Genomic DNA, 12,105 nt, shown 5'->3' on the forward strand with positions numbered 1-12,105 from the left:
ACCTTTTCCCTGGGACAGACTGCTGTTTTTGTGAAGAGAGAACCAATTTAATTGGGGTTTATTTAATGGATTGATAGTGTTGAGGGGCAAAGGTTTGCCACAGTGAATACATTGACGACTAATGTATTTTTTGCCTCCAAGGCTGGAAAGGAGAGATAATGGAGAGAAAAGAGCAAAGTGAAGAGTTAAGACTAGGTTTAAATGAAAGCGTATTGGCCTCTGCCAATGATTCATTTCTGCTGGCTGGCATGTCCTTTACACCTATATGTCTATGGGGATGAAAATGGGCAAATTACTCCCTGCCTGTCTGAGATATATATTTCCCCCCTGTGGTCTTTGCAGCTCCCTAGCCCTTAAATAAATATACAATCAAGTAGGAGAGAAAATGTCAAAATATAGAGTCAACATAATAGGGGGTATGGAGTAGACTAGTGATGCTTTTCTTGATTCTCACTGAATGAACATTTAAATTACCAGTATTTTGTTGCATCACTGAGAGCAATAAGACCCCACCAAACCCAGGTCTGTACTACCCATAACAAGCTGTATGAATTTTGTTGGCAAGACTTTAGTCTGGCAGCCTTTGTAGTAGCACTTTATCCATGAACATAGCTACGAATCCCTTTCAACAACTATTTTCATCTTCCACTGAGAATAGACAGGAGAGGTTGACATTGGCTGAAGCAGGAAGACTTTTGGTAAGATAATAGTTATTTCAAGGTATTTTATTGAGAGGAACTTTTTATTTTTCCAGATCAATGATAAAAACTGATTCATGGGCAGTAGCTTCATAACAGTTGGTTAATGGGAAATTAAGTATGTTTGGGCCAGTTCCATAAGCTTTCAATACTGGTGTTATAGAACACAAATGTTTTACTGTCCTATAGAATTACTTCTGTAGTCACTATTGGAGAACAAATTACGGACTGGATGGGCCCTGAGACATTTTAAATATCATGATTAGTCACTGAAGAAGGCTGGGAAATCTTTCAGCAATATTCTTTTACTCTTCTGTTTAGGATGGTTCAAACCCGACTTGGGTAAAGAAGAATGGACTGAGTGACCCTCCAAGGTCATTTCCATTTTAGTGATTCCATAACCTAACTCTCCTGATACTTCTCTTTTTATTCCTCCCCACTGGAAATGAGAGAAATACAAAGCACTTTGTAAGAAATCTGTGATAAGCTTTCCTAACAAGCCACCTACACATACCAAGAATATGAGCTCAAAGTACATTACTTGAAAAGTTTTAAAGTGTAATCCCTCCCACATTGCTCTTGGTTGTCACTTAACCCTCAGTAGTGGGGATAGATAATTTGTTTCTTTTTTTCTTTTCAGTTAGATAATTTGTTTCTGAAATTCAGGGACTCTTTTACCTCTGTACTCAGAAGCATGCAACCGCAAGCAAGATGGGGTTTGGTTTAATTCAGGTTTTAAAAAAATCTATTCTGTGTAACACTGCATCCTTTCATACATGTGGATATACAGAAGTAGATGTGTAATGAGTTATTTCAGTTGAGTTGTGTGTTAATGAAGCTAGTCTAGGCTATGCTGCAGTAACAAACAACCCCTAAATTTCAGTGTTTTAACCCAGTAGAAGTTTATTTCTCATTCCTGCAAAGTTCCTCTATGAGTCAAGGTGACTTTTTAGGAAAATTGACTTTCATATGGTGACTCAGTGATCCAGATTCCTTTGATATGATAGTTTCAGCCTCATCCTCAAGGAGACATAAATTCACTTCTCTTCACAGGCCATTGGACAGAACTAATTACCTGGCCCTGTCAAACTCTAAGGGCGACAGAGTGGACCTAAGAAATACATTCCTCCGTGTTTCCAGAAAGGGAGGAAAACTGGATATAGGTGAATACCAAAAAAAAAAAAAAAATGTATATAGCAAGTTATATTAAATGGGTCTGCCTGAAAGAATTTTGACTCCTTCCTTTACAGTGTTGATCAAAGGGTTTGTACAAAAGAGGAAGGCAGGCCTATCTATTTGTGGGTTCTTTTAAACTGAATTGAGCCAAGTTTGCTAAGAGTCCTAGAGTAGCTGAGAAATATGCTTAACTTAGTAAAAGGAGTCGGATCATTTATCTATAAAGTGTATGTTAAGCAAAATCAATATACAAAATCCAGACTTACAAAATAAATCAGGAAAGGGATAACATTTGTTCAGATAATCAACAAACACGTACTGAGTGCCCTTGGTATATGCAGTCTTAGTTTTTGAAAAATGATTTACCTCAGGGTTAAGTCAAGGGTCAGCAAACTTTTTCTGTAAAGGGCCGGGTAGTGCATATTTTAGCTTTGTGGGCCATATGGTCTCTGTCACAACTACTCAATTGTGCCATTGTAGTGTGAAAGCAGCCACTGACAATAAATAAATGAATGGGCATAGCTATGTTACAATAAAACTTTATTTACAAAAATAGTGAGCTGTAGTTTCCAACTCCTGCTTTTAAATAGTGATACTTCTTGGTGAATAAACAAGTTGAAAGGCACCTATGTACCATGAGTTGAGCGAAGGCAAAGAAATTTCAAAACTGCCAGCGATGGTCCATTACAAACAAAGACAAAAATTCCCTGAAATGGTAAGTTAAGTCCATGGGAAAATAGGATTTGACTGATTTATCATTTTTCACACGTGACTGACATTTTATATCAAATTATACCTGAGTCTGTCAGTTAGGATTTTTTTTTAAAGAAATTCACGTTCTTTTATTTACTTATTTATTTATTTATGACTGTGTTGGGTCTTCGTTTCTCTGCGAGGGCTTTCTCTAATAGTGGCAAGCGGGGACCACTCTTCATCGCGGTGCGCGGGCCTCTCACCATCGCGGCCTCTCTTGTTGCGGAGCACAGGCTCCAGACGCGCAGGCTCAGTAGTTGTGGCTCACGGGCCCAGTTGCTCCGTGGCATGTGGGATCTTCCCAGACCAGGGCTCGAATCCGTGTCCCCTGCATTGGCAGGCAGATTCTCAACCACTGCGCCACCAGGGAAGCCCTAGGATGTTTTTTGGTTAAAGGAATAGAAAAAAACTAAAACTAGCTTATGTATAATTATGAGTACACTGGCTTATATGATTCAAAAATTCAGAAATAGTCTTCATGTGTAGTTTCATCAGAACCACCGTTCTGTTTCTCTTTTGTTCTCTTGACTCTACCTTTTTGCTAGTATCAACTTTTCCCTTTGTCCTCTGGCTGGGTACCCTCATGATCACATAAGGCTGGTTTTCAGCATTAATTGGAGCTACCACTTTCATATTCACATTTCAAAGAGAGAATGGGTGTCTCTCCTTTAGCCGTTGGACAAAAACAGTGGACTTCCTCTGTTACCTATTCTTAAACCAATTAATGTGGCAGGGGAATAAAATTACTCTGACTCAGACCCATCAGTGTACATTGCTGAAGCTAGGGATGGGATCAAGACCACTCAACTGAAAGACTGAATGAATATTGAAGTAGCAACCCCATTACCTTCCACACTGAACCCTCTTTACTCACCAATTCATCCTCTTGCAACTTATTGTAGCGTATGTGTAAGAGAGGTGAGGTGCCATAAAAGAATTTTTATTATTAGCAAGAACCTCAACCCAGAGGTCTTTAAATGTGTAGGTATCATGTTGCAACTGTTGCTGAAAGCCATTTATACAATGCAAGAGGTCCCAAGTTGCCTCAGGGAAGATCAGATTTCTTGCTGGAGGGAATGGTGGTCACAAAGGTCATTGGCTATTTCTGTGTGATTTCTATTCCTGCTGGGATAGCCAAACAGGGCATAATTAAAGTGTACAAGAACTGCAAAGAAATAAATGTGTTATCAGGGGACTAAACAGAGAAGGGTAAGCTGATATCCAGTGCAACATCAAAAGATCTCAATCTGAGCCCATTCTTACAGTATTTTATTTTATACCCCAGAATGCTACATTCATTTTTGGTTGCCATATCTCAAAAATGCATCAGAGTTGAAAAATGTCCAGAGAAAACTACAATAGGCACATCTCTTACAAAATCCAGAATTAGAGGCAAACCCACATCACTGGGTTTTATTAGTGATGTAACAGCATCTGAAAACTTCCAGTGTAATTTAGAGATATCCAAAATGAACTAAAATATTGAGACTTTTAAATCTGGACAAATGAAGGCTAACGGAACATCATTAAAACATGTAAAATAATAAATGAAACACAGAAGGTTTGTACACATTCACTAAATCCTAGTATATTAGAACTAAAAGACCCATATTTTATCTCAACAATTTTAAGGCAAATGAAAAGATATCTCCTTTCATAAAATGAGAAATCAATGGATAGAAATCATATGTAATCCCACAAATTGCTACCAGCTGAGAGCATACTCTCAAAAAACAAGTTTATATTAGTTTAAGACTGATCTTTCTGTAGTGAATGATGAAGGGAAATGATATTTTCTAGACATCCTGAAACTTTGAGATTAGTGGCAAAGAGAATAGCCTTGCTATACCTTGTACAATGCCCCTCTATGGCTCATGTGGTAGGGCTCTTCTAAAAGTCTACTTTTTATGCCTGCTGCACTTGTTTGTGCACAGCCTCCAAGCAGGTCAATTTTAGAACACTCTCACCTTAACTGCCTGATGAATTGCGAAGAATTTAAAAGAATGTGTAGAAATATAAGTGAGTGGAGTACACAAAGACATGACCAAAGAACTGTGCAATTTTACAAACACTCTTCTTTGAGACTTGGAAACTCATTCCCAATAGAAGTTATTGACCATAATGCTTTAGCTATCAAAGTGTGGATTTTCAAAAAAATAGGTTTGAATTCAGCCACATATTTTGACAAGCATGATTATATAGGAATTGGGGTGCACTCTCATTCTTGGTGGCTTTTTTGTTCTCTCTGGACAACATATAAAACACAATGTCTTATTCTAATAGCTTTTCTTGACTGGGCTCAGGCAATGGCATTTCCTAACCTTGCTCATAGGTGCCTTGCTCAGTACCTTGCCAGCATCAGCCCTACCTACTCCTGATTCTGGTGAAAAGGGGGTGAATGTTCATAGCAGGGGTCAGAAAATATTTCTGTAAAGGGCCAAATAGTAAATACTTTAGATTTTCAGGCCGTACAGCTTCTATTACAAATATTCAACTCTGCCATTGTAGCATGAAAGCAACCATGGACAACATGTAAACAAATGAGCATAGTTGTGTTTCTATAAAACATTAAGAACACAAAATTTAAATTTCATGGCATTTTCATTTGTCATGAACTAGTCTTTTTTTATTTTCTCTAGGTCATTTAAAATGTGGAAAACATTCTTAGCTCATGGGCCATACAAAAACATGGAGTGGGCTGGGTTTGGCCTGCAGATATAGTTTGCAGACCCCTAGTTTATGGAGAGAGTATCAGGAGGGAGGAAGGGCTGATGTTTGACTTTGCTCAACTTTCTTTACTTGCAGCATTCCTGTATTGTGAATATCAGCCTTGTTTTGTGCTAGAACATTTCCTCAGTTAAGGAGATAACTATGCCCATGTGTTCAAAATATAAGTGAGCTTCGACTTAACCAGAGGAGGAAGTTCCTGTTTTGTCTCTCATTACATTACTTTTGCACAGAGTATGTTTGGAAACTGTGTAGTAAAGCAGATCAGATAATTTTTCTGTGCATTGTTTTATGGTAAAAGCCTACAAGTAGCATCACCTGACATATAAATATCAGCAAATAGCAAATAGTACATGCACAGGATATGCATAGAGACCAGTAGAATGACAAATGCGTGGGATGCATAGCAAAAAGAAGCATATATGGTAATGTAATGCATAGGATGTATTCTAATGACGTATTTTGTTGTCAGAAGGCTTATTACTGTTGATTACAAAATATAACTTAAGTTTACTATTAATGGTAATAATAATGGAGAAAGTAAATAAAAGGGAAGCCTCTGAGAATGTAGATTCTTTATCATGATATGGTAGGATGGTCATTCCCCTCTCCCCAGGTTGGTATGCAGACAGATTAAACAGGTACAGTCATAACAGTTATTTATGACTGACATCCATTTTGATTGGGCCAGTGCCCATTCTGATTGGTCAGTGCCCATGATCTATCCTTGAACTTAAATGTATGTTAATTAAAACTACTAGTTAGAGTCCTGGGAAGGGGCATAAAAACAAAACTAACGTGTGAAGTTTTGTCACCAATTGTAAAAAATTAATATGGTCAATTTCTAGAAGTATGGTGGCTAAAATAAAATTATGGTCAATTTTCAGAAATATTTCAGATCAACATAAACATCCTGTTACTAGCCCTTAGAAATTCTGATAAAATATAACATCTCATGATCAAGCAAGAAATTCCAACTTGCTAGAATAAAAAAAAAAGAAAAGAAAGAAAGAAAAACTATGACTGCCAGGGGTGGGGTATAGCATGGTCAGATTGTGTAAACTAGGAATGTGGGCTTTAATGGCCATGTAGCAAAGGAGATGAGGCCTTGGGTCATTGTGAAGTGAGGTTTTGGAGTCATAGACCCCTGAGGATAGCTGGTACCCTTGAATTTATGAACTTTAGTAAATATTTTTAAAAAATTATACCCACGGAGAAACAAGGAACTTGGCTCTTTGCCTGAGACTTGGCTGGCAAATAATCTCCCATGAAGATTTGTAATCATTGGCTTAAAACTCACCCCAAACCTGAAAAGTAGCATAAAAATTGGTTCTGAGCTGGTGGCTCCCCTGGGATTCTAGGCAGAAGCAAAGTCAAAATAGCTCTTGAGGAACATGCAATACAGGCAATAAGGTATTCTTTTTTTTTTTTTTTTTTTTAAAGAATGTCACTTTTTTTTTTATTAATTAACTTATTTATTTTTGGCTGTGTTGGGTCTTCGTTTCTGTGCGAGGGCTTTCTCCAGTTGCGGCAAGCGGGGGCCACTCTTCATCACGGTGCGCGGGCCTCTCACTATCGTGGCCTCTCTTGTTGCGGAGCACAGGCTCCAGACGCGCATGCTCAGTAGTTGTGGCTCATGGGCTTAGTTGCTCCGTGGCATGTGGGATCTTCCCAGACCAGGGCTTGAACCCGTGTCCCCTGCATTAGCAGGCAGATTCTCAACCACTGCGCCACCAGGGAAGCCCAAGGTATTCTTACAGGGGAAAAAAAAAAATAGCCCTTTAAAACATGAATTCACAGTAAAGTGTTACCAAACACATGAGGAAATAGCACACCATAATGAACGTCAGTAGACTCAACAAACAACAGGATTATATCTCCAAGAAATACAATTAGTAGAACAGGGATACGAGAGAAAATTCAACACTCAGAAACCTAACAATTGAATAAGAGACTTTTAAAACAAGACTGGTGGATTTACGAAAGAAGAAAATAAACTTTTAGAAATGGAAGTGAAAGAGTGGCGTGGACATATATACACTACCAAATATAAAATAGATAGCTAGTGGGAAGCAGCCACATGGCCCAGGGAGATCAGCTCGGTGCTTTGTGACCACCTAGAGGGGTGGGATAGGGAGGGTGGGAGGGAGACACAAGAGGGAGGGGGTATGGGGATATAGGTATATGTATAGCTGATTCACTTTGTTATAAAGCGGAAACTAACACACCATTGTAAAGCAATTATACTACAATAAAGATGTTAAAAAAAAGAAAATTATGATTTGTTTGCTAATCATCAGATAATATAAAGCTAGTAGAAATTATTAAGTTGTTAACTGGATTAAGGCAATCATCCATAATGCAGCAGAGAGGGATAAAGAGATGACAAAACATGAGCTAAAGAGACATGAGAATGAGAAGATTCAATATATATCTAAAAGAGATTCTAAAAGAATAATTAGAACATGGAGGAAAAGCAATATTTAAAGAGATAATGGCTGATAACTTTTCAAGACTGATGAAAGATACGATGTCGATTTAAGAAATTCAGGAAGCATCAAGCAGGATACATAAAAAATAAACTACATATCGTAATCTCATAATGAAACTAGAGAACCCCATAGAAAAATTTAAAATGTTAAAAATCCACCAAAAAGAAAAGACATTACCTATAAAGAAGCAACAAATACACCAACTATGAACTGCAAGACAAAACTAATTGAGGCCAAAAGAGAAAGGAATATCCTCAAAGTGCTGAGGAAAGTAACTATTTATCTAGAATTTCTATACCTTGTAAATATCATAAAAGAGTATGGGCAAAATAAGTGCAAATTTAGCTGAAGACTAAGCAAATTTTCTACTCTTAGATAGTGAAAGAACTAATATACCTATATACATATATACATATATGTACACATATATATGTGTATATGTCTGTGTGTGTGTATATATATATGCACCAGGCAAAGGAAAATAGAATGCAGAAACAATGAGATGCACAAAGCAATGGTGAACATTGAAATTTGTAAAGATAGGTAAATCCAAACAAGTACAGATTATAGAAAACAACAATAACATTAATGATTAAATGACAGATTGTAAGCATGATATGGGTTGAATTATATCTCCCACACCCAAAATTCATATGTTGAGGTCCTAAGCCCCTCCAGTACCTCACAATTTGATCGTATTTGGAAATAGGATTGTTGCAGATATAACTAGTTAAGATGAGGTCATACTGGAGTAGGATGGGTTCCTAATACAATATGAATGGCATCCTTATAAAAAGGGGAAATTTGGACACAGAGACACATACACACACAAATACTTCATCATGTGAAGAATGGAGTTATGCTGCCACAGCCTGGAAATACCAGAAATTAGGAGCAAGGCTGGGACACAAATCCTTCTCTGGTGCCTTCAGAGCGACCATGGCCCTGCCAGAACTGTGAGGCAAATTTCTGTTATTTAAGCCATTTAGTTTGTGCTACTTTGTTATGGCAGCCATAGAAAACTAATATAGACTTCCCTGGCAGTCCAGTGGTTAGGACGTGGAGCTTTCACTGCTGTGGGCCTGGGTTCGATCCCTGGTCGGGGAAGTAAGATCCCACAAGCTGCGTGGCATGGCCAAAAAAAAAAAAAAAAAAAAAACCACCAAAACTAATATAAATTACAAAATAGATTAGAACACTTGAAAACAATAATAGTAGATAAGTATATAATAATAATAGATGAGTATGTTAGAGTTACGTTTTTCTAAGTCTCTTGTATTATAGTCTGGGAGAAAGAGTAGAAATATAGATCAACTTTAGTCTTTAAGTCAGTATGCATGTTAGATATTTGACGGTAATCGACAAAAGAATTTAAATAGAATATTTATAGCCGAACCAGTTGAGATTGACAGAAGGGAACTGTATGGATAAAAACTTAATAAATATGATATAAAGGAGGAAGGGGGGGAAGAAAAGTAAAAGCATGGTAAATAAAACAAAATAAAATGGTTGAAATAAATTCAAGTATATAATTAAGTACAATAAATGTTAAAGGCCTAAACTCATCTGTTAAGGGCATAGGAGTTCATAATGAAAAAATTTAATTAGCTATATTCTAAAGACAAGGGGTAAATGGGAAGCAAAACACGGAAGAGTTGGACATAAATGGATGAAAACGAAAGGTTGAGGCATAGAATAGCTAAAGAAAGCTGGCACTGAGATGCTGATATAAGATGAACCTAGTGGCAGGACAGGAATAAAGACACAGATGTAGAGAATGGACTTGAGGATGGGGGGTGGGGTGTGGTGGGGAAGAGGAAGCTGGGACGAAGTGAAAGAGTAGCATTGACATATATACACTACCAAATGTAAAATAGATAGCTAGTGGGAAGCAGCCACATAGCACAGGGAGGTCAGCTTGGTGCTTTGTGATCACCTAGAGGGGTGGGATAGGGAGGGTGGGAGGGAGGGAAACGCAAGAGGGAGGGGATATGGGGATATATGTATACATATAGCTGATTCACTTTGTTATACAACAGAAACTAACACAACACTGTAAAGCAATTATACTCTAATAAAGATGTAAAAACAAACAACTCCAACTAGAGTTTTCATCCAAATTCAAAAGTTGTTTTACAATCATTAAGCTTTGAAGTTCATAAACTAGTACATTATTTGACTATTTCCATTAGTCATATAAAGTGAGAAATCAAGTCACAGCCTTTATCAAAAGATTGAATGCTTCCAAGTGACATATCTCATGAATACAGGACAGAAAAGTAATGAGAAATATCAAACTCTATTTTTCTTTTGTAGTATAATAACACCAAAAAAGCTTTTAAAATTAAAAAATGTTGGTCACAAAAAAAAAAAGTATTTAAGGCAAAATAACTTTTAGCGATAAGGAGGTTCACTTTTTAATGATACAGAGGAAAACTAACTAGGAAGATATATTTTTGAAACAACCTAGCCTCAAATATATATAGCAAGATTTGACATAAATACAAGGAAACATTGACATATTCACGTTTATATTTGAAGATTTTAACATACCTACCTCAGTAGTTAATAGAACAAGCAGGGAAAAAAATTAGTACAGTTAAAGAGCAAACTTGATCTAGTGAACATAACTAGAACTCTAGGTACAATAATTGGATATAATGATTTTTCTTTTCAATTATACATAAACTATTTCTAAAAATTGACTGTGTACAAGGTTACAATGAAATCTCAAAAACACCCAAAGTCTACATGAAAACCACTTTCTCTGACTGCCCTGTAATAAAGATATACATCAATTTTAAGTGGCAAATAAAGTGTACATTTTGAAATTAAAAAAATACTCTTTAATATAATCCATTGGTTAAGAAAAAATCATATGGTAAATTATAAATCATTGAGACTTGAACAACAATGATGACACCACTTACTAAAACTTATGAGATGCTCCTAAAGCCACATTTAGAAAATTTTAGCTTCAGATGAATGTGTAAGAAGAGAAGGAAAACTAACATTAACGAACTGTGTCCACTTTAAGAAGTTACAAAATGAACAACAAAGTTGACCTCTCCCCCCAAAAAGGAGGAAAATAAAGTTACAAATTAATAAAATAAAAAACAAAAACACAATAAGATCAACAAAACCAAAATCTGGTCTTTGAATAGTAGACAAGACTAACAAAATAAACTTATCGTAATATTGATTTTACAAAGAGAATTGATAAATGATCAATAATAGGAATGAAAAAGAAAGCACTGTCATAAATATGGTTGAGTTTAAAAGCATAATAACAATACCTTGAATAGCTTTGTAAATAAATCTGAGAATTACACAAATGGACACTTCATGCAAAAAATAAAACTTATTAAAACTGTCTCGGGAATAAATGATCCAAATAAATCTATAACCAGTAAAGAAATTCTATCAGTAGTCAAAAATCTGGTGCAAAAATTATCCCCAGGTCTAGAGGATTTCATGTCAGTTTACCATATTTTCAAGGAATAGATAATCCCTATTGTATACAAACTCTTTCAGAGAATAGAAAAAGAAAGAAAACTCCCCTCTGCTAACTTTTAGAGAATAATATAATCTTGTCACCCAAATTAGGCAGATATACTTTGAGAAATATAAACTACAGGATTACCTCACTTATGTACATGGATGCAAAAAATCATAAATATCAGCAAATTAAGTCCATTAATAGATTTGATTAATGAAATACCACCTCATGCCAATTTGGATTTATACCAGAAATATTAAAGAATATTTTAACTTTTAAAAATGTATTAATGTCCTTGATCACCTTAAAGAAGAAAAGTCATATAACCATTTCAGTGGATTTAAAAAACATTTAATGTTCCAATATCATTTTATGATTAAAAAACTTCTAGCTAACTAGGAATACAATAGGACTTTTAAAATTGGGTAAATATTATGGACCAAGGAATATTTGGAATAAAATAATACCAACTATCATTACCTTCATGCAACAGGCAATAAGAAAAGAAAAATAAATAAAAGTTACAGGTATTGGAAAAGAAAACAAACCAAAACTGTTAGAACATGATTATCTTTATAGAAAAATTTAAATAATCTTCAGGTAAACTGTTAGAACTAAAAATAATTCAGCAAAGTTTCTGAATAGTACATAGGAGTTTATCGTTATGACCTGGAGTTCTTAGGGAAATAGTTCTTCATCAATATTATAAATTTCTATGGTTTTCTCAGGGTATATGCCCAGTATTGGGATTGCTGGGTCG

The sequence above is a fragment of the Balaenoptera musculus genome, chromosome X (assembly GCF_009873245.2).
Source record: "Balaenoptera musculus isolate JJ_BM4_2016_0621 chromosome X, mBalMus1.pri.v3, whole genome shotgun sequence".
In the NCBI taxonomy this organism is placed as follows: Eukaryota; Metazoa; Chordata; class Mammalia; order Artiodactyla; family Balaenopteridae; genus Balaenoptera; species Balaenoptera musculus.